At 35.0% G+C, this 22688-nt stretch overlaps 1 protein-coding gene across 5 annotated transcripts in view; it reads left to right on the forward strand.

Moving 5' to 3' along the window:
* Positions 1-22688, forward strand: part of csrnp3 (cysteine-serine-rich nuclear protein 3) — a 58737-nt gene that overhangs the window by 13471 nt on the left and 22578 nt on the right. The window contains exon 1 of one of the 5 annotated variants that reach the window (XM_042764306.1): positions 21201-21487. The exons of 3 other annotated variants lie outside the window; for them this stretch is intronic. The gene's annotated coding sequence lies outside the window, so the exon portion shown is untranslated. Of the gene's footprint in view, positions 1-21200; positions 21488-22688 lie in introns of those variants that run through there. One more of the 5 variants, XM_042764305.1, reaches the window with a different exon arrangement.

A 22688-nucleotide genomic window follows, 5' to 3' on the forward strand; every position in this document is an offset into this window, starting at 1 on the left:
CCACCTAGCAACAACATAACAACCAACATAACAACCAACAACTTGGCAACACCCTGGCAACCACCCAGAACACCTTAGCACTGTCTTTAGAAAATGTAAAGCTCTAGTTATTTTTATTTAGTTACTCTCTCAGTAACATCACTGAAATTCAACAGAGCAGCATTGAGAGCCATCATCATTAAAGGTGTGACAGTTTATCTCAGCGTCTGGAATGCCGTCACAGCGGATGTCACAACACAGACAGCTTTTTGTTTTCAAGCATAAAAGAGATGCGTTAATAAAACTTACGCTGCCTTTTAATTATCCTACTTCTCATTCAGAGCTATTCTGGTCAGGGTTTACAGTACCTGCCCTAATTGCTATGTGCATAGTGGTTAAATATGTTTGTTGTTTTTATTATGACTGATCATCTATAAAGGTCAATCTAACAGCCATCACCGTGTCTAAATGATTGATGCTAATTTTAATGTAGAATGCAAAATCTGCAAAGATTTCATTTCTTTCGCTCCTGTTTGCATTTAGAATTACGCAAATAGGAAAATAAAATGAATCCAAGGTGTTTTGTGTTCTGAATGCACATTATAATTGAAGCACACTCAGATGTATAGATCAGTTTCTCCTGATGTTTGGAGTTGGTTTTGTTTACAGACAGAACAGAGTGTTGTCCATTCACTGTGAAGTACGCAGCACACCACTTAATTAAATCGCAGCCTTTTGTGGTTTAATAATCAATTTTAATTGTGCAGCTCTAATTATCAGAGTGTGGAATTACTTCAGTATGTCTGTTTGTGTAGCAGACTCAATGCTGCCTAACATACATGCAAAAACTGAAAGAGAAAGAGGGGCGGAAGAAGAGAGGGAATAGAGAGGAAAATTGATCCAGATGAAACATGAATGCTTTGAAGCTTATAATGTGACATAATCATTAATGTTACTTTCAAAAACATCTTATTTTTTAGTATCAGTGCATTGCAATGTTTTCCCAAGTATTCATGTTTATATACATATAAAATAAAAAAACTGCACACACACACACACAAGCACATGCAGTATTTACATGTTTTATACATACATAAATGAATATATATATATAATATCATATATATATATATATATATATATAAAGTTGTTAAACTGGAATAAACCCAAAATTGATTATTAATGCACATGAAAACAGAAATTGCTTATCCATTAACAAAGTTTAACAAAGCTATACATATTTAAAAAAAAAAAAAAACAAAAAAAAAAAACCGTTTTTTTCATATATATACAATTATTATTATTATTATTATTATTATTTATTATTATTATTATTATTATTATTATTTGATTTGCTACATAGACAACAATGCAATAGTTCTCTGTCACAGGTTGTTAAGCTAATGCCACTGAAAATAAGCATACAAATATACAAAAGCACATACAGATATAGATGTTTTATGTTATTTTTTAATTAGATTGAATCATTTTATATATGTACTTTACGTTACTGTATTTAGAATTGTATTTTTCCATAGGATAAATGGCAAAACTTGGCAAATAACTAAAAACAAAAGATAACTGATGGTTAACTAAGTGCCACAGAACGTTGCACAAGACTTATCTTTAATTAATTATGTCATGAAATAATTATATATATGCTAAAAAATGATAAATATTTCATGATTAATCATTCTGACCAATATCTGACTAGCACTGCTTATAATATAGAAAATCTGTGATTAATACTGCTTTTTGTATGAAAAGCCCACCAATCTGCACCAATCTCTATGGAAACCCATTTTAATATGACTGGAAAAACCTGTACTGCAAGACAATTGCCGTATGGTAATATCTGCACTAGTGACAACCAAGCTGCAACAATCAGTCCTTCAGATATGAATGACTAACATACTAATTGGCGCTGTCTTCCGTAGCTGGACTGATGCTCCAGTGACATTAAAACTGGCAGATAATTTGTTATAAATCTTAATTAGCCATCAGTTGTTATCAAAGAGAATATAACTGTCCCCACCGCATCACAGTTTATGATTCACTGTTGATGTTTAGAACAGATCCAGACTGCCGCTGTGTCCCTGTCTGAGTGCGTCTCTGCACATTAAGCACATAATCATTCTCACGTCACCCTTCTATCCAGTGAGAATAGCCTCTTCTTTAGAAGGACCTTCAGCAGTAACTTGCAGCTGTAGTTTTACTCAAGTGTGCACACAAATGTATCTCTAGATGTGCATCAAAAAAATCTATCTATCTATCTATCTATCTATCTATCTATCTATCTATCTATCTATCTATCTATCTATCTATCTATCTATCTATCTATCTATCTATCTATCTATCTATCGTGTTTCTATTTACAGTAGTTATAAATAAAGCAGGAATTAATTTCTTTGATTCATTTTTGAATTTCCAAATAGAAATGTAATTCTGCATCCCTACTTCAATTCAAATTTAACACAAATATTGCCAGGAAGTTTTAGGTTCCCACAAGTCAGTGAGTAAATTAATAAATAAAGAACAGCTAGACTTCAAAACAAAATCCACAATTAATCTTCTGGAACCCAGTGAAACACGGTGCACGTCTCTCGCAGGATTATCCGGTGAGGTAATGCCTTGAAATGGTTGTGATGTTTGACAGAATCGGGTTGCAGGCAGCAAACTCAGCCGCTGCTAGAAAGGGGAACGTCATTAGATGCTCTTCACTCTAAACACCACATCTCTGTTCACACGGAGGCCACCGCGGCAACTGCGCATCTGCCTAATATCCCAGATACGAAACTGCTGCCGTTACACTTCTAATTAATACTGAGCAGCACCCTCATGAGTAAATCTTCCTCTGAGCACTTTTTTGTGGTAAACAATGAAGCGGGCTCGTTGATTATCAGCTGTCTGGAAACTCGGGTTGTTCAGTTGGACTGCGTTTCTCTGGCATGAATGACGGTTTAGTCATCTTTGGGTGACACACACTCACTGTCTCAACCCACACAGACTCCAGTCTAATTTTAGACCGCACGCACTCAGTCTGTGAGGTAGCTGCCAGTCAGCAATGGAAGCCTCTGTTAGAGCTCTAACATGACAGATGCTGAATAGTAATTGTGTGCTGTGTGGTATAACATATGTGATACACTTGTGATAAGGGAGTTATTATCTTACCGATGACATTTTTTTTATCTTGCACGTCGAGTATGGACACTTTTCACAGACTGTGATGATGCTCTTTTGACCAACACAATCAATCTCTCTATGTTTTTTCCTCTCTTGGAAAGTCATAGAATTACTTTTGTGGAATTTCTTTGGGGAAAATGAGAACGCTCTACTGTATATATATATATATATATATATATATATATATATATATATATATATATATATATATATATATATTATATATATATATATATATACTGTATATAGAAGTTTCTATTCATTGAATGCAATATCAGTACCAGAATAAAATCCAAAATCCCATTCATATTCTGTAGAGATTGACAGATATTGTTTTTTTTGTGTGTTACTGATTATTTATATATTATTATGCTTAAAGGGATAGCTCACCCAAAAATGTCTTTCAAAATTCTGTCATTACTCACCCCCTTGTCGTTCCAAACCGGTAAGACCTTCGTTCATCTTCAGAAAACAAATTAAGAAAGAAATTATATTTTTGATGAAATCCGAGAGCTTTCCGACCCTGCATAGACAGCAACGTAACTACCACATTCAAGGCCAAGAACGAGGGTAAGGACATCGTTAAAATAGTCCATGTGACATCAGTGGTTGGACCGTAATTTTATGAAGCTATGAGAAGACTTTTTGTGTGCAAAGAAAACAAAAATAATGACTTTAATCAACAATTTCAACTCTACCATGTCAGTCTTTGACGCACGTTCATGAGAGTACCACGAGAGGGTGTGTAATTAATGGAATAAATTTTTGGTTGAACTATCCCTTTAAGTGTAACTGATATGCAGAACCAAATGTATTGTTCTTTTTGACACAGTAACATTAAAATCACTCATCACTTAACTCTGAAAGTGAACAACCTGATTAATACCACATTAAGCAATAATAAAAAATCTAATAATTCATTAAAGCAACACATTACAATATTAAGTTACTTTACTTTTGAATAATGCAGTTTCTTCACTGTTGCTTGCTACTTTTAAAGAGTCACTATATGGCACTAAATCAGATATTTAAGAACGAATAACCTTTTAAATGAAAAGGGTGTATATCATTAAAAAAGTTAGTCAAAAATAACTTAAATGTTAAAAAATATTTACTGTGAGATTTATTGTTATTTTAGTATTATTTATATACTATTTTAGTATTTATTAGTATTTTGAATTAGCTTTTATTTGTATATATTTATTTTAATTTTAGTTTAAATTTTAGTAATTTTATGCTTTTACCATTTGTAATTTGCCATTAGTTTTAATCATCATAATATTTCTATTATCATTTATTTATTAAATATTTCTATTTAACTCTAATTTCTCTTTTAATTTTAGTTAATTTAGTACTTCAACTTAATAGTTTTTGTTTTGGCTAGAAACAATAATAAACAAGAATGAAAACCACATTCTACAATCAAACTAACCAAAATTTGAACACGTTTTCAAAAACATTCATAAAACATTTCAAAACATGTAGGGTAATATTTTCTGGGAAACTACTATGTAATGATATTTATTAAGAAAACTGCATTATCATACACATTTTTAAATGATAAAAAAAGTTAAAAATAGCCCTACAACTTTCTAAGGTAAGATTTTCTTTTGAAGGGAGACATAACAAATTGTTTACGTTATGAATGAGACAATTTCTTTTGTGCCAGGAACATAAACAAGAGCTGCTTCAAAGATCTTCCCAGACATCACACCGAAGAGCTTTACATGTGAAAATACCAGAAGATCTATTGGAGAAAGTGAATAAATAATGAGAGCGTGTGTGTGTGTGTGTGTGTGTGTGTGTGTGTGTGTTTGAGGCTTGCGTAGACCCCCGACACCCTCAGTCTCCCAGCGCTTGTATTAAAGATGAAAGCCTCGCTTGCTTTGCAAGGTGCTGTGCATCGCTGTCTGTCAGAGAACTCGACTCCTCCAACTTTTTCAGTGGCATTCGGGAAATACATACATAAATAAAATATAGTTTTATGAATAATTCAGGTGTGCATTGTGATTGACACGAGGGTGAAAGTACCTGATTATGCCACAGACGTGCGTGATTGGAATGAGCTTTTGAGCAGAGCAGATCAGCGGAGATGCAAAGTTTAAACTCCTTTTCTGCATCTCTCTAAGATCGAATTACAGCCTAAATGTGGAACTCAGACCTGCCCTGAGTTTGTGTACATTTCAAATCAGTTCCTTCCGTTCCCTCTTCTGCCATTTTCAGCGTGTGGAAATTGCGCTTATTGAATTTGGCTTGTCTAGACCCGTGGATCTCAACCTTTTGTAAGTTCTGGACTCCCATCATCTTTCAGATCTTCAGGGATGGAGGTGCTTCATGCATTTCACTTCCCGGCAGAGTCTTGAAAGAAAAGTTAGTATGAGTAAGGGATATATATATATATATATATATATATATATTATATATATATATAATATATATATATATATATATATATAGTATATAAAAAAAAAATCCTTACATAATAAATATTAAATATTCCTATATTTTAATTATATATATTTTAATAGAATTTCTATAGCTTTAAGAAATATGTCTTTATATTAACTCTTTTTAAAGAAATGTCTTAAAATCTCATGATTATTGATAAATGTATACGTAATGACCATAGGTTTTAGTTATAGCTTGTATAATTTAACAAATTAACTTTAAATACATTTTTAAATTTCATTTTTTAAATATTGATATATTTTTCATATATCAATATAATATCAATAATAAATAAGATAAATTTCATATTTTAAATAATAATGAAGAATATTTTTGTTTTGTTAATTAACTGAAGGTGGGTTAAGTGTGTCCCTCAAAAACAAGAGCTTTGACTGAAAGTTATGGTAATTGTCTGCACATTTATCGTAAGTTAGATTTTTAAGAAACACACACACACACACATTACAATACATTCTTGATTACTGCAAGATTTATATACAAGTTTATTTGTCCATGACAGGGTGGACATTTAAAGTCAGTCCAGTTAATTTGCAGATCTCATTACTGTATGTGAATGCATGCAACAAAACTATTGAAGCCTTCAGTAAAGAATCAATGCAATGCAAAATACAACAGGGGAAGGACTTCACTGGAGGAAGCGTCATTATGGATTCATATCTGGCCAGAAGTGATGGTTTTAAGTTAAAATGTCTTGATGGATTTGTTTCTTACAAACACGCAGCTTTCCACTTCACACGACATTAACTGATGGGCTGGAGTGGTGTGGATTATTGTGATGTTTTTATCAGCTGTTTGGACTCTCATTCTGACGGCACCCATTCACTGCAGAGCAGTGGAGTACATATTTCAACAAATTTTCATTTTTGGGTGAACTATACCTTTAAAATGAGAACACTTGTTTATAGCTGGAGTTTGATATAGAAAGCAATGCATTCAAGCACAGATCCTGGATCAGGTTCCATATGCCAGTCATTTGAGTTCACAGCTTCAGTTTGCACACAGCGACTGATGGAAGAACAGTGTGTTTTTGCACTGTTGTTCTGGAGAAGATCAATGTGAGCTGCAGCAGTCGGCTCCGTGTGCGGGGTACTGAACAGCAGCCAGATATGTCTTCCTTCTTTCATGTGTGTGTGTGTGTGTGTGAGAGAGAGAGAGAGAGAGAGAGAAGGAGAGAGAGAGAGTTGATGTCTATAGCCTCAGGCAACAGCAAGTTAACAAATGTACAAAGCAGGAATGAAGCCTCATTTCCATAAAGCACCCAATGTAGAAGAGCGACTATTTAAATGGGCTCCTTTGTTTCTAATTGTGTTCGACTTTCTTGCTTGTTGTTCTCCAAAAAAACCTCTCAAGTCCTGCACCGACAGAGTTTACTACAGTTTACTTAGTAAACCATCTTTTAATGAGAGCTGCTCAACCGAAATGATCTTCACACAATAGTAAAGATTTATTAGCTGTGTATGTTTACTGGATTGCACCTTTTGTAGGTCTCTGAATCACTGACTCTTCAGTGCAAATGGATCTAAAGACATAATAGAGCAATATTCAGTGCAGTAAAATAGGAAAATAGAGTGTAATTATCACAAGAGTGTAGTTTATATGCCATTATATTGTGTATCTGTTGTGTTTTGTGTATCATTTTAACTGTCAAGCAAATTTAATACGCCATAATGGCATATGTTAGGTTTGTTCTCAAGGAGCTTTCAAGCATCTTACAACAGATCTTTTTCTAATGGAACTAATGTGTGTTGATGGCTACTTGTTGCAAAATTGCTTATTATAAATTTAGATTATAAATTAATATTTATATTATAAATGTTGTGCATTAATATAAAGTTGCCTACTGAAATATTAGACTATTTGCATTGTGACAAACAAACAAAAATAAAGAAATTAAATCATGTTCAGTTAAGTCAGCATACATTAAAGGTAGTACAACAAAAACTAGATCATTTTATTTATCATATTTTACAGACTGAATAGACAATGTTGGTTTTGTTTATTTATTAATTTATATAGATAAATTCATGGATTTTGATAATAAGAATTTTATGGCAAACCGTGCTGATTGTCCTAAAATAATATCTCAATGCAAAAAAATCCTTAATGGTCTTAAAAACAGGGTTTTTCATATTCTTAAGAAATAAAGAAATTAATACTTTATATTTATATTATAATACTTTTAAAACTTACATTAAATACATTTAAAGAAATTCAATTTCAAATAAATTCTGTTCTTCTGAACTTTCTGTTCATGAAAGGATCCTGAAAAAATGATCATAGTTACACTTTAAAGTGTTTTAAAATAGAAAACCATTATTTTAATTTTGAAATAATATTTCACAATATTACCGTTTTACTGTATTTTTGCAGCCTTGGTGAGCATACAAGACAAAAATATTAAAAAACCTTACAGATTAAAAATTTGTATATAATCCAAATGAAATATTATACATATACAGTATTTATTTATTTTTTAAGATGAAATATGACTTGTACATATTATTGGTTTTATGATCAGGCTTCAATGTTTAGTCTGGACAAGCGATTTGCATTTTATACAACGTGTCAAATTATTCTAATTTATGTTTATTCAGTGTTTATAGCAAATTAAAGTCTCTAAACAGATTGAAAATTTCATTAGTCCTCTTTATGGATCTCTTTGCATGGACAAAAAGGGTCCCTCGGGGGTACCACGGTAAACATCACTGTATAATTTGCATGCCTCGAGTAGGTCTGCTTTATGAATGCTGCCCGTGACCTTTCACAAACACATTCTTCTTCTTTTGGCATTTTCATGCTGTTATTCGCAGGCCTCTGACTCTTCCTAACACTGATGTAGAGTATGGAATATATCAAGGGTGCGTTTATGTTTACTCAGACACACAGCCAGGCGGCCGCACACATCGGCAGAATGACATCACCCTCAGATATATATAATTATTCCAGGCTACAGTTCCTGCAGATGAGACCTGGCGCTCTCAAGGCTGCATTTTATGGCTTGGCGTGACACATGATTTATAAGGTTAAACACAACCTTTGCTGTGTTTTGGGGAAGCTACAAGCTCTCCTCATAATTTACAGTTAAACTTACAAACAAGATACACTTTTAATAAAAGGTAAACACTAATAACTAACAAAATCAGCAGTATTTACGCACAAAAACAGTGAGAATGTCAATACTGCATAAAATGTGATACTAACTAGAAAACATTCTAAATGTATATTATGGAGTCGTATGAACTGCAGGATTTATCTAAATATGTGTGTATATATGTGTGTGTGTGTGTATGTGTGTGTGTGTGTGTGTGTGTGTGTGTGTACATATATATTTCACTTGGTTATGCTGCATGTGCAAATTAATATCACTTGATAAAAAATTAAACCATATACCATATTGCGACATTAAAAAAACACACATTAAATAAATAATATTTGTTGACTGAAAAAAGTGGAAATAAAATAAAATAAGAGTATTAGAAGAAAAACTTAAATGAAAAATGTTGCATTGACCTACTAACTAAAGAAAATAAGTACTAAAATTACTGAAACTAATACAGAAATAAATCTAATTTAAAGCTAAACAGGGGAAAAAAAAATAACTACATATTATAAAAGCATATAATGTTACTAAAAAATGAAATCAATTCAAATATGAATAAATACTATAATAGTATAAATCAGTGGTTCTCAACTCCAGGCCTCGGGACCCACTGCTCTGCACATTTTGAATGTTTCTGAATCTGACACACTCAGTTCAGTTCATGGATCTCTCTCCTAATGATCTGATGATCTGAATCAGGTGCGATAAATAAGGGAGACAAACAAAATGTGCAGAGCAGTGGGTCCCGAGGACTGGAGTTGAGAACCACTATGAAAGTGAAAAAAAAAAAGTGAAAGTGAAAGTCTAAATAGTATAAATAATACTAAAATAACACTGCCTCTGGATAGAGTTGGTATATCAGCCTTTTCTAGTAGATCTCAATTGGTCACAGTCTCACAAACAGCATGTTTACTGACACATAACTGTTCAGAAAACCCTTCACGGCCATCTGGAAAGCCAAAATGTTTGCACTATGTTGTGCGTTAGTAAAAGCACTGACACTAACTCATAGAAGAGACTGTCTATATTGAGCTGACTCAGGCTGGCCTGATATTATTCATTCTATAGTTCTGTTCCAAAACCTTTCTGTTTATATAGGAAGATGCCTTCTAAGGGAGCATCATAACTGAAGACCCTTAAGTAAATAAATATGTGTGTCCATCTTCGTCTGCATAAGGACAGTATACTGTGTAGAGTAACATACAGTACTATACAAATCTCAACTGCTTGTTGAGAGTCATGGCCTAATGGTTTGAGAGTCAGACTTGTAACCCAAAGGTTGCAGGTTTGAGTCTCGGTACCGGCAGGTATTGTGGGGGAAGTGAATGTAAAGTGATCTCTTCCACCCTCAATTGCATATTTGCAAAATGCAACTATATTATCATCCAGCTTGAATCTGCTAAATGTGACTATAAGGCATGAAGATGTTAAGATATTATAAACATTTAGATTATGATTTTCCGTTAAGCTGCTTTGAAACAATGTGTATTGCAAAAAGTGCTATATAAATACATTTAGATTGATTTGACTAAGCTAACATGATTCTCTAATAAGCCTAAAACTACATAATACGGAGTATAATTGTTAATTTTTAATAAGTATATTTATCATCCTTTCTAACACTTCATCTACCATCTTGGATGGACAGTTTCCATAGAAGTTGTAGCAATGCATTATTGCCTTGAGAATTTCATATTGACTTGTTTTCCAATTAAATATGCTTTAACATTCTTTAAATACAGTACCTTTACTTCAGAAGCAACTAAAAGTGGTAGTTCTCCTAAAAATGAAAATTCTGTCATTTTTTACTCCAAACAGCTGACGGTAGCCATTGACTTCCATAGCATGGAGGGGAAAAAAATACTATGGAAGTCAGTGGCTACCGTCAACTGTTTGGTTACCTACATTATCCTCTCCTGTGCTCAGCATAAATAAGAAACTCATACAAGTTTGGAATAAATTGAAGGTGAATAAATGACAAAATTTTCATTTTTGGGTGAACAATCCATTTTAGGAAGTTTCCTAATATGTATTAAATAAAAATATTTTGCATATAAATAAGTTAAAGCCATGATAAAAAATGGCAGTGCATGCATACTTGTATTTAAGATATGATCTATGAAAACAAATCTTCTGCAGTTTCGCTTCTAAAGTGTGTTTTTTTCCCTGTAAATTATATTTTTTGATCATTTTTTAATAATTCAAAAGAAGACAAAAATACTTATTTAGAAAAATAGGATTTTTTGCAGTGCAAGTGATGCAGTGTTGGTCTATATCAAAACTGAGCCATCTTAGAAGGCTGCATAATCATGCTGTCTAAAGCATATCTGTATGCTTCAAAGTGCCACCTACCTATGTAGGCTGCTGACTGTGTTTTGGAACAGAGCTTTTGTGTTCATTCTCCGGCTCTTCCTCCCTCCCCCTCTGTAATTCCCTCCGTCTGAGCTCTTGCATGATCTTTCTGTCTCTGTCTCTCTCTCTCTGGCTCCAGTGAGACTGCGTGTTCACTGTACTTTGCGGTTGCCCTGGCTTTCCCTCTTGGCAGGCTGCAGTAAGAGACAGAGAAAGAGAGACTCGCCTGTCACGCACTGATCTGACCCCTGCTTCTGTGGACCAAAGACCCCTCAATGTCTAGCAGCAAAACACCAAATTACTGCAACATAAAAAAGCAAATGCAGGTTGTTAGAGAAAACATTAAAGGAATAGTTCAGATAAAAATGAATGTTCTTTCATTATTTACTCACCCTCATGTCATTCCAAACCCATTTGATGTTTTTTTTCAGTGGAGCACATAAGGTGAAGAAAATTTATGCAGCTTTTATCCATGCAGTTCACAGTGACCATGTCTGTTAAGCTCCAAAAAATACCATAAAAATAGTTAAACATCAGAAATATCAGACGTAAGATGTGTCACATCATGTTTGATGTCCATGACATTATTAGGTCACAACACATAAGAACAAATGATATTGTTACTTGTATGTCTATAAGATATAAAATGAACACTAAAGGTTTTGACAATTTCATTTTATTTTATTTTTTCTGTTATATACATATAATTTTTATTTGAATTATTTGAATTTAAATACTGAAATATTTACAACTTGAAACACAATGAATTTGCCATGTTTTTCTCATTATATTTCAGTGTGGTTTTCGTTGCTAGGAAACTTTTTTCCACTTACTGTGTTTTACCGTGGTAAATACATGCTCAAGTCGCATTTGTTCTTGCATTTGCTATCGCGGGACTCCCCAGTTTTCAAATCCAAAAAAACAAATCTACCCCAAAGCCAGTAAAAGTACTTATTTAACTATTTTGGAAGTACTTGTTAGAAGAAGCAGTCAAGCAACAGAAAAGGACAGCAGTTTGTAAGTGTTTTGCCTTGTTTTTCTCATTAGATTTCAGTGTGGTTGTCGTTGCTAGGAAACTTTTTTCCACTTACTGTGCTTAACCGTGGTAAATACTCAAGTCGAGTTTGTTCTCGCGTTTGGGTTTCGCGGGACTCCCCAGTTTCGGTTTGCAAAATAGTAAGTTGTGGCCAGCTGAATTCCATAACAAGTACTCAGGCAAATATAAAATTGGATAGTTTCACCATGGCAGCGGTCGCAAAGGCCTTGTGTGAAGCCTCCTCGTGTGAAGACCGATGAGTGTAAAGACCATCGACTCTACCTGCATGACTCCACCGAGCAAGGACTCCGACAAGGCACTTGAGTATTGATTTTCTCCCCTTTCTCTACTTTTTGTACAGCTTGTTCTCAAATATATATTTAGGTCAATTGTACTCTGTTCTTTCAAATCTCTACTATTACTACTAACACTGTATGTTGGAGGCAGGCCTATCCCAATAATCTACGGCCTGTCTCTCTGACCTTTACTACTTTACTCTCTTATCCAGTTGGTCTCTGGGACTGCCAGTCTGCTTTTAACAAAGCAGAATTTATTTCTTGTATTGCTACTCATTCCGGTCTCAACCTCATGGCCCTAACTGAGACTTGGATCAAACCTAAAGACACTGCCACTCCCGCAGCCTCTCTCCACTAATTTCACTTTTTTCCCACATCCCTCACACGACTGGGAGGGGTGGAGGTACTGGTCTCCTTATCTCAAATGAATGGAAATTTGATCTTCAACCATCTCTTACAGGTTACAGTTCATTTGAATCATATGCAATTACTATTACCCACCCTGTTAAAATCCACTTTGTAGTCGTTTATCGTCCCCCCGGTCAACTGGGAAACTTCTTGGAGGAGTTGGATGTGTTACTATCAAACTTTCCTGAGGATGGTACTTCTCTGGTACTGCTCGGTGACTTCAACATCCACCTTGAAAAACCTCAGGCTGCTGACTTCATCACTCTGCTCGCCTCATTTGATCTCCAGTGAGCGTCTACTACAGCTACACACAAAATAAAGCAACCAGTTAGACCTCGTCTACACGCGCTGTTGCTCCATGGAAAACACGTTAATTACTCCACTGCACACCTCAGACCACTCCCTCATCACTTCTAACCTCACTCTTACTCCTGACACAGCACACACTCCTCCGCAGGTCACCTTTCAACACAACCTACGCTCACACTCTCCCTCTCGCCTATCCTCTATGGTTTCATCCTCAGTTCCTTCACTCTCTCAGTTTTCAGCACTGGACACGAACAGTGCTACTGACACTCTTTGCTCCACTCTAACCTCTTGCTTGGACAACTTTTGCCCACTGTCATCCAGACCAGCATGCACCACCCCATCTGCCCCCTGGCTGTCTGATGTTCTCTGTGAACATCGCTCTAAACTCAGGGCTACAGAGAGGAAATGGCGCAAATCAAAAAACTCTACTGACCTTACTGTGTATCAGACACTTCTCTCTTCCTTCTATGCAAATGTCTTCACTGATAAAACGACATACTACCACAACAAAATTAACAACTGTTCTGACTCTCGCTCACTTATCAAAACTTTTTCTCTTCTCTTCTTTGTCCTCCTCCCCCTCCTCCTTCATCAACACTTACAGCTGCAGTTTTCTTCACAAATAAGACAAGAACCATCAGTGACCAATTTTCCACACCACAGACTCTCTCTCCTCCTTTTCTCCACTCTCAGAGATGGACGTTTCCAAACTTATCCTTTCCAATCATCCTACTACTTGTCCACTTGATCCTATCCCAACTCACTTCCTTCAGGCCATTTCTTCTTCAGTCATACCTTCACCTACTCACATTATCTGGTACATTTCCCACAGATTTAAGCAGGCTCGGGTAAGCCCACTGCTTAAGAAACCATCTCTACATCCAGCACTTTTAGAAAACTACAGACCGGTATCCCTTCTTCCATTCATTGCAAAGACACTTGAGCGAGTTGTGTTCAACCAACTCTCTATGTTTCTTGTACAGAACAACATCCTGGACAGCAACCAATCTGGCTTCAAAAGTGGCCACTCAACTGAGACTGCCCTGCTCTCAGTGACTGAAGCCCTGCGACTGGCAAGGGCAGCTTCCAAATCTGCAGTACTCATCTTGCTGGATCTGTCTGCTGCTTTTGACACAGTTAACCACCAGATTCTCCTGTCCACCCTCAGAAAGATGGGCATCTCTGGAACCGCACTCCTGTGGTTTAAGTCCTACCTCTCAGGTAGGTCCTTCAAGGTGTCTTGGAGGGGTGAGGTTTCTAAGTCACAAGTCTTCTTCTAAGTCTTGCTACTGGGGTTCCTCAAGGCTCAGTGCTTGGACCACTTCTCTTCTCCATTTACATGATGTCATTAGGATCTGTCATTCGGAAGCATGGCTTTTCTTATCACTGCTATACTGATGACACTCAACTCTACTTCTCATTCCAACCAGATGATCCAACAGTAGCTGCTCGCATTGCAGCCTGTCTGAGAGACATTTCTAGCTGGATGAAGGACCATCACCTTCAGCTCAACCTTACTATGACAGAACTGCTTGTGGTTCCAGGTAACCCATCGTTTCATCACAACTACTCTATACAGCTGGGTTTGGCGACCATAACTCCTTCCAGGACAGCCAGAAACCTAGGAGTTGTGATCGATCATCAGTTACACTTCACAGACCATATTGCTACAACGACCCGGTCCTGCAGATTTGCCTTATACAACATTAGGAAGATCAGACCCTTCCTATCAGAGCAAGCCACACAACTTCTTGTCCAAGCTCTTGTTCTCTCCAGATTGGACTATTGTAATGCTCTCTTGGCGGGCCTTCCTGCATGTACTATCAAGCCTTTGCAACTGATCCAGAATGCAGCAGCGAGAGTTGTCTTCAATGAGCCCAAAAAAAGCTCACGTTACTCCTCTCCTCATCAGGTTACACTGGCTACCAGTAGCTGCTCGCATCAAATTCAAGGTACTGATTCTTGCCTACAAGACGACCACTGGCGCAGCACCAATATACCTAAACTCACTAGTTCAAACTTATGTGCCCTCCAGAAGCTTGCGTTCTGCAGTTGAACGGCGCCTCGTAGCACCATCCCAAAGAGGTTAAAAATCACTCTCACAGACCTTTTCCTGGACTGTGCCCAGCTGGTGCAATGACCTCGCAATCTCAAGTCTTTACTCATCTTCAAAAAACACCTAAAGACAAATCTTTTTTGCCAGCACTTGACCAACTAATACTAGCACTTACCTTTTCTTTTCTATTCAATTCTTGAAAAAAAAAAAAACATAGCTACATGTTCTGTGCTAGACTAACTGAGACTTGTCATGGCACTTGTATACTGTTGTTGTTCTCTCGCTGGTCTGATTGCTTCTATTGTTTTCATTTGTAAGTCGCTTTGGATAAAAGCGTGTGCAAAATGATTAAATGTAATATGAATATATTTGAATATAGTTAAAAATATTATAATATATCTGGTTCTTCAATGAAAGAAATAAGAAGCATCTTGATTTTTACTTGTTTTGTCTAATTTAATTTAATGTTTTGTCTTATTATTTCATCTTGAGGCCACCGCGTTGAGAACCAATGCTTTACAGTCATCATGGAATGCTCATTTTCTTCTGTAATGTGGTGAAACTGGACATTCAATGAGAACAAAATTATTTTATCCATTGGATCATAAAATCTGGTTTCTGTACTGTATATGTTTGGACGTGTTGGGTGAAAAAGTGGTATTTGAAATGTCATTTCTGGGGCAGGACATATTTTGATAAATGATTATAAAGACAAACATTTTTTCTTTGTCAACATGCACAAATGTATTGCCCACAAAAAGACCATCAACATGAGTTAAGAAAGTCATTTTGATGTCATACTGATTTTAACATGGATCCAATTTCATATGTACATAAGTACAGTTTTAACTTCTGTTGAATTCACACACCCTTTAGGTTCGATTATGGGTGGGACAAACACAAGATCGTATTCCAGCAATTAGTTAGTGGTAGTTATCTGGAGGGCTGGGGGAAAAGGCATGCTGGACTGAACTGTATGACTCAGTGGGCTGATTTCCCAGTCCTGGGGGCAGGCAGAGGTTAGGATGGTGCTAATTACAGACCACAGAACTAATAAAATCCTATAAAACATTCAGCAGGGACACCCAGAATACAGAATGAGGGTGTAGACTAGAGACTCAAAAGCCCTGCACTTAAGAGAAAACTCAAAGGTTACATCCTCGACATGCTCAAGGCAGAGAGGTGTTGCTTTCTGGCGGTCATTGTGTGAAGATATGGGTTGTTCTGAGCACCATCCACAGGCCTCTCAGTGACAGTGACTTCTGGTTTTGTTCTTCGAGTTCAAACGGAGCCAACATCATTATCTGTAAAGCGCTCGTAAACTTTAATCACTGCAGCTGAGTCATCGCTTTAGGCTCTGAATGAGTAGTTGTTTGAGAATGACATATGTTTTTTTTCTCATTCTGTCAGTCAAGACTTGGCTTATTGTTCTTCCTTGAAAGTTTATCAGCAATACTACCAGCAGAAAATAGCATGCTAAAAGCCATCCAGTTATTACATAGTGCTTTTAAATTCCTCAGGCAGCAGAAATAATGACTTTTTTTTGGCTCCGGCCTTCCATTTTTCATGCCACCGTCACAGCCAATGATTTAATTTGGAACTAGACTCCTCATTTGCATATGGCCTAAATATAGTGAGCGAATGTCTATGCAAACAAAGTGCGATATTTTTATATTCTCTATATTTGTCATATGCACAAAATCACAAAATAGGACATAAATATGAGAGTTTGAGCAATACAGTCATGGTATGTTATAAAACCCAGTGAGCTGCCAATATAGTCAACTGCCTTCTAAGGGTGCATCCAATCCATCATGGGACCTCATGGCTGATTCAGGATGATCTACATAAGCAGCAGCATCAAATTACGCACAGGGCACAAGATTTTGTTATTTTATGATATGATAATTTAATCATAATTATATGATTATAATTATAAATATTTTTTTCGGTAGGAATTAAACAATATTTACACTATTGCATTATTTTTATTATATATATTTTTAATTATTTTAGAATATTTTATCATTGTTATTCATATTTTTAATTTATTTAAAATTTTAAGGATTTTGTTTTTCATTCAAACAGTGCAAAACAGGTCTTAAGTTTTTATTTGTTATAGAAAGAAGCAAGAAGAAATATTAAGTATAAATAAATAAAAAGATAAAATATCATAAAAAACACAAGGATTGACTCTTAAAGGAAGAGTTTCAAAAAATAGCATAACTGTAGGACTTTCAACAGATTGCATAAGACTTTCCACAGATTTCAGTGGATGATAAACTTAATAATAATTAAATAATTTAAAAATAATTTAAAAAAAAAATCACAAATTTTATTATACCATATACAAGTAAAAATATAAATTTTATTATTAAATTGGTACCAATTTCATTATATACCAATTTAATATAAATGTTATAATGAATATAATAGATTTTTATAATTTATATAATATTCTGTAGCCTGTTTTGTAGATATTTATGTATATCCATGGAAATTATTCATTCAGAAGAACCATTTCAACCAAAAAGCTATTGTTCACAAATAAATTCAAAATTATTAAAGCAAGAAGTAAAATACATCAAAAAATAGTTATCTATATATATATATATATATAGAGAGAGAGAGAGAGAGAGAGAGAGAGAGAGAGAGAGAGAGAGAGAGAGCACCAAATGACCACAAGTAAGAATAATAATGAATCATTTTCATTTAAATGCACCAATATAACAACAGTCATACATATATACATATATATATATATATATATATATATATATATATATATATATAAAATAGACTTGTAATGAATATAATAGATTTTTATATTTTTTTTATTAATAAATCAACATTTTTATCTATCTATCTATCTATCTATCTATCTATCTATCTATCTATCTATATCTATGTATCTATCTATCTATCTATCTATCTATCTATCTATCTATCTATCTATCTATCTATATCTATGTATCTATCTATCTATCTATCTATCTATACACACACTTTTTTCATCTCGTATACCATCCTGAATGTGCACAGTGAAATGCATTATGGAATTGACGTCTGCACAAAGAATTCATGCTTATAAAGGCATCTTAAAAGGCAACATAATCATGCATTTCAGAACAGCATTCCCGCTTTGAGCACTTAAAATGCTACCCACGTAGGCAGCTCACTAGGTTTTGGAACAGAGCCTCAGTGTGTGTGTGTCGACCGCCAGTCATATGTTTTGCATCTTTACGTAATGGAGCTCCTGGTACGATATCCCATAAGAAAGAGAGGGAATGCAAATTAGAAATGACTGTTATACAATAGGCAGCATTCCAAGATGGAGAGGAAACGAGAGGAAATAATTAGATTTTTCTGGTGAAATCAGGCACTAAGCCATTCATGACTGTCTGTTCTGCTCTCCAATGGGTCACAGACCCGCGAGGCCATAGATTTGAGTCGGGATAAACATTTTATATTGAAGGAAATTATGTATTCGAAAATTTTCAGTGGATAAGCAGGAAGCGATAGTGTGCTACTGTAATACTGCAAAATTCTCAATGTCACAAAGGCTTTTATTGTTTAGTTTTCCACAAATCAGATGCTAACATAGAGGCTCTATGGTGTCTCTCAAGACATTCCCCCCAAAAAAAAAACCTGGTCCAGGATAAATCCATCTGTGGCCAGAAACAGTCAGAGCTCTGATTTAAACCCTTATTAAATCCAAAAAACACACACAAGCGTTTTCCTCCAGAAGCCAGCTGCCTTTCCACTGAAATGCTTTAAAACAGTTTAAACACACTATGAAATCTGTTATAGGTGGGAATTAAGCACTTTAAAATGAGCGATTGGTGTTTTAATATTCTTTATTTGAAGGATTTGTTGATTTAGAGGCTTCTCAGATCATATTAAGTCCATCCTTGTTTTTAGCAAGTGAAAATACAGTACAATTAGCAGGAATTAGATAGACTTAAAATGAATAATTACAGCAGGAATTATGCTTTGTTGTAGAGAGGTATACTGACTGTTTGACACATTTTTAATTGCTGGACTTTACTTATTACTCGAGAGAGTCTAATAAGTGAGATTTAGCCTAATTACAGGCGGTCCGTATGCCTCGGTGAGCAGAGGACGAGTCGTCCCGCTTGTCTTTCTCTGCAGCGGTCTGTCACAATAATACAAGCAGTAATCAAAGCATTTATTCTGGCTCTAATAGCTGGATGACCACACTCTCTGTTTGTGTTTCTCTGTGCCATTTATGTGCCATCGACTGGAAGGAATTCCTGAAGCAAGAACTGTAATGCTAACATTAATGATAGCTCCACAGCTCTACTCCCAGGAGCTTTCGAGACTAATTTAAACACACTCTTAACCCAAATTCCTGCTTTATTTACTGATCATGTGGAGGGCTGGGTGTATTATATCGCAATATTATGTAGCCTGTTTTATAGATATTTATGTGTATCCATGGAAATTAGTCATTCAGAAGAACTATTTCAACAAAAAAGCTATTGTTCACAAATAAATTCAAAATTATTAAAGCAAGAAGTAAAATACAACAAAAAATAGTTATTTACATATATAGAGAGAGAGAAAGGGAGAGAGAGAGAGAAAGAGAGAGCACTAAATGACCACAAGTAAGAATAATAATCTATAATTTTCATTTAAATGCACCTATATAACAACAGTCATAAACAGCAAATGTAAATGCATATATTCTTACTAAACATTTTAATATATATAAAAAAATACCACAAAATAGGTGTCCGTGAACATTCTGTGATGGCACAAATGAATCACTGAATCAGAGTTTTTAATCAATTCATTGAACTATTTTTATTACTGAAGTTTAAATGAAAGAAGCCATTAAAATTCATTTTTGAAAGGCATAAGACAAGAAGGATCACAAAATTAGTTAAATCTTAATGGCTTATTAAAAAAAAAAAATGCAACATTCAGGCTAACATTTTTTTTTACCTAACATGTATAACTAAGAACATTTCTTAGAATATAGATGTTTTTTTTTTTTTTGTTTTTTTTCAGAAATGTAATGTAAAATATTAATTATTCATGTGGTAATGCCTGTTTGAGGATCATCCAGTGAATCAAATACTTCACAAATAAAACTTCATCTCATTTGATTATTCAATTTGATTGTTTCTATTCTAAAGTCTGATTGGATGAGGCAAATTCAAAGCTGTCCAGTGACATCAGTCAAATTCTGTATTGATGCAGTAAAACATATTGATTTGTTTGAGACACAAAATGTTACACTTTTGCGTTCACAGTTACATGTTAATATAATAAAGCAGTCCTGCCCTCTGATAATCACAAAAATGTACACTACCGTTCAAAAGTTTCTTTTTTATGAAAGACATTCATACTTTTATTCAGCAAGGATCCATTAAATTGATCACAAATCACAGTAAAGACATTTATAATGTTACAAAAGATTTATATTTCAACTAAATTCTGTACTTTTGGACTTTCTACTCATCAAAGAACCCTAAAGAAAACAGTTTTCAACAAATAGAAATATTAAAATAGAAAACCGTTATTTTAAATTGTAATAAAAGAATTGTTTTTAAATAATTGCTGCCTTGGTGAGCAGAGGCAACTTCTTTCAAAAACATGTATTATATACAGTGTAGTACAGTAAATACTAGCTGATGCATTTCTACTATAACACTGTATTACAGCATCCAGCTCTAATGTTTAAAGTGTTTGTATGCCTGTGAGTCACTTCACCCGCCTTGAAAATATTTATGAAGCACAAGTGCAGCACAAGTTCATTAGCACAAATCCCACTGAGCCCAAGTGTGTGTGTTTGACTGTTTATATGAGTGTTTTCGGCTCATTTCTGGTTGCCCTCATTCACCTCTACAGATTATGGTGCTGTGGCTGCTCTCGACTGTCTCTCCGCTGTCTGTTTTCTCTCTCTCTCTCCCTGTCATGATGGTAAAAATATCTGCAGACAGGAACGCAGGCACAGCTCTCTCTCTCTCTCTCTCTCTCTCTCTCTCTCTCTCTCTCCCCCACCCATGTGATCTCTCAGGCAGGCGTCGCTGTGCACAATCTCCAGCCCTCCGCCGGCTGCAGCTAATGAGTCTTTGTGTGGCTCGAGCGAATGAGAGAGAGTCTTTGGTCTGTTTTAGACCGGAGCGTATGCTAACAGCAGTGGAGACCGGGTTTACCTCTCTCGCCCCGGTCTCCTCTCGCGTCTCAGTGCAATGGAGGGCCTTCATTCAGACCGTCTCATCTGGCTCTGAACGGCGTGAGGGAGGAGAGTAAAGCAGCAGCGGACGCAGGTTGGTGCATTTTGAAGTGAAAGCATGACTCGTGACATGTGTTTCTGTTCTGATGTGTCAAGCACAGCCTGATGGGAAATCTGAGGTCAACTTCATGTGAGCGCTCGCTGCTTTGACCTACAGTATAGGGGTAGCGCTGGGTGAAATGTCAGAAGGAATGTGTCAACCTGTAGAGATTTTCATATTGTAACTCAGTAGATTTGTGTCCCAAACCAGTCAAGAGGAGGAACTTGTTAAGTGTCTTTAAGTTAACTGTATACGATTGCCAAGCAACTTTGAAACCGGCTGCATAAGTGTCAAAAATATAATTAATGTGCATCATAGGTGTAAGCCAGTATGTTGTCGGTTTCATTATATTTATTAAAAATATCTCAGAGAGAATGACTTGTTATTTGTTTTAAATAATCTTTTGGTTTGTTTCCATCAAGTTTCAAATAAGAAGGGAAAATAATCAATTGAAATGTTGAAATGAAGCACCTTTCATTCAGAAAATGAAATATGTAGATGTAGATTATCCCAAAATAGGTATGTCCACATGACTTTTTGTATACACACACACAAAACTTTTTTTATAGATTAATTAAATATATTAAATAGAGATTATCCCAAAATAGGTATTAAACATGATTGTCTTACTAAATAAACTTTTTTAAAAGATTAATTAAATATTTTAATTATATATTACCCCAAAATGTGTATTATCACATATTTGTTTTAATATACAAATCTTTATTTATTTATTTATTTATTAAATATATATGTATATATACATAAATATTATCCTAAAACAGGTATTGACACATGATTGTAATAATATATAAACCTTTTATATAGATCAATCAAATATAATAAATATGGATTATTGTATTAATATATAACCCTTTTTTATTTTAGTTTAACTGTAATAAATATTACCACATTACCGTATTAATATATAAACATTTTTATAAATTAATTAAATAGGATTATCCCAAATTATGTATTACCCCAGGATTGCATTAATACATACAATCTTTTTTTGATAAATTTGAAGAAAATCAACTATATTGTGATATGCAGTTTGCGTGATATAACATGTCTCATATTGTGATGTAAGACTGTGGTCATCCTGCCCAACCCACTATAGGTCTCCTCATACCGCTCAGCAACCGGGGCAAAGAAGTATTGATCGCTGTAGGTGCTGTAGGTCAGTGCTGCATTG

This window comes from Cyprinus carpio, chromosome A9 (assembly GCF_018340385.1).
Source record: "Cyprinus carpio isolate SPL01 chromosome A9, ASM1834038v1, whole genome shotgun sequence".
NCBI lineage: Eukaryota > Metazoa > Chordata > Actinopteri > Cypriniformes > Cyprinidae > Cyprinus > Cyprinus carpio.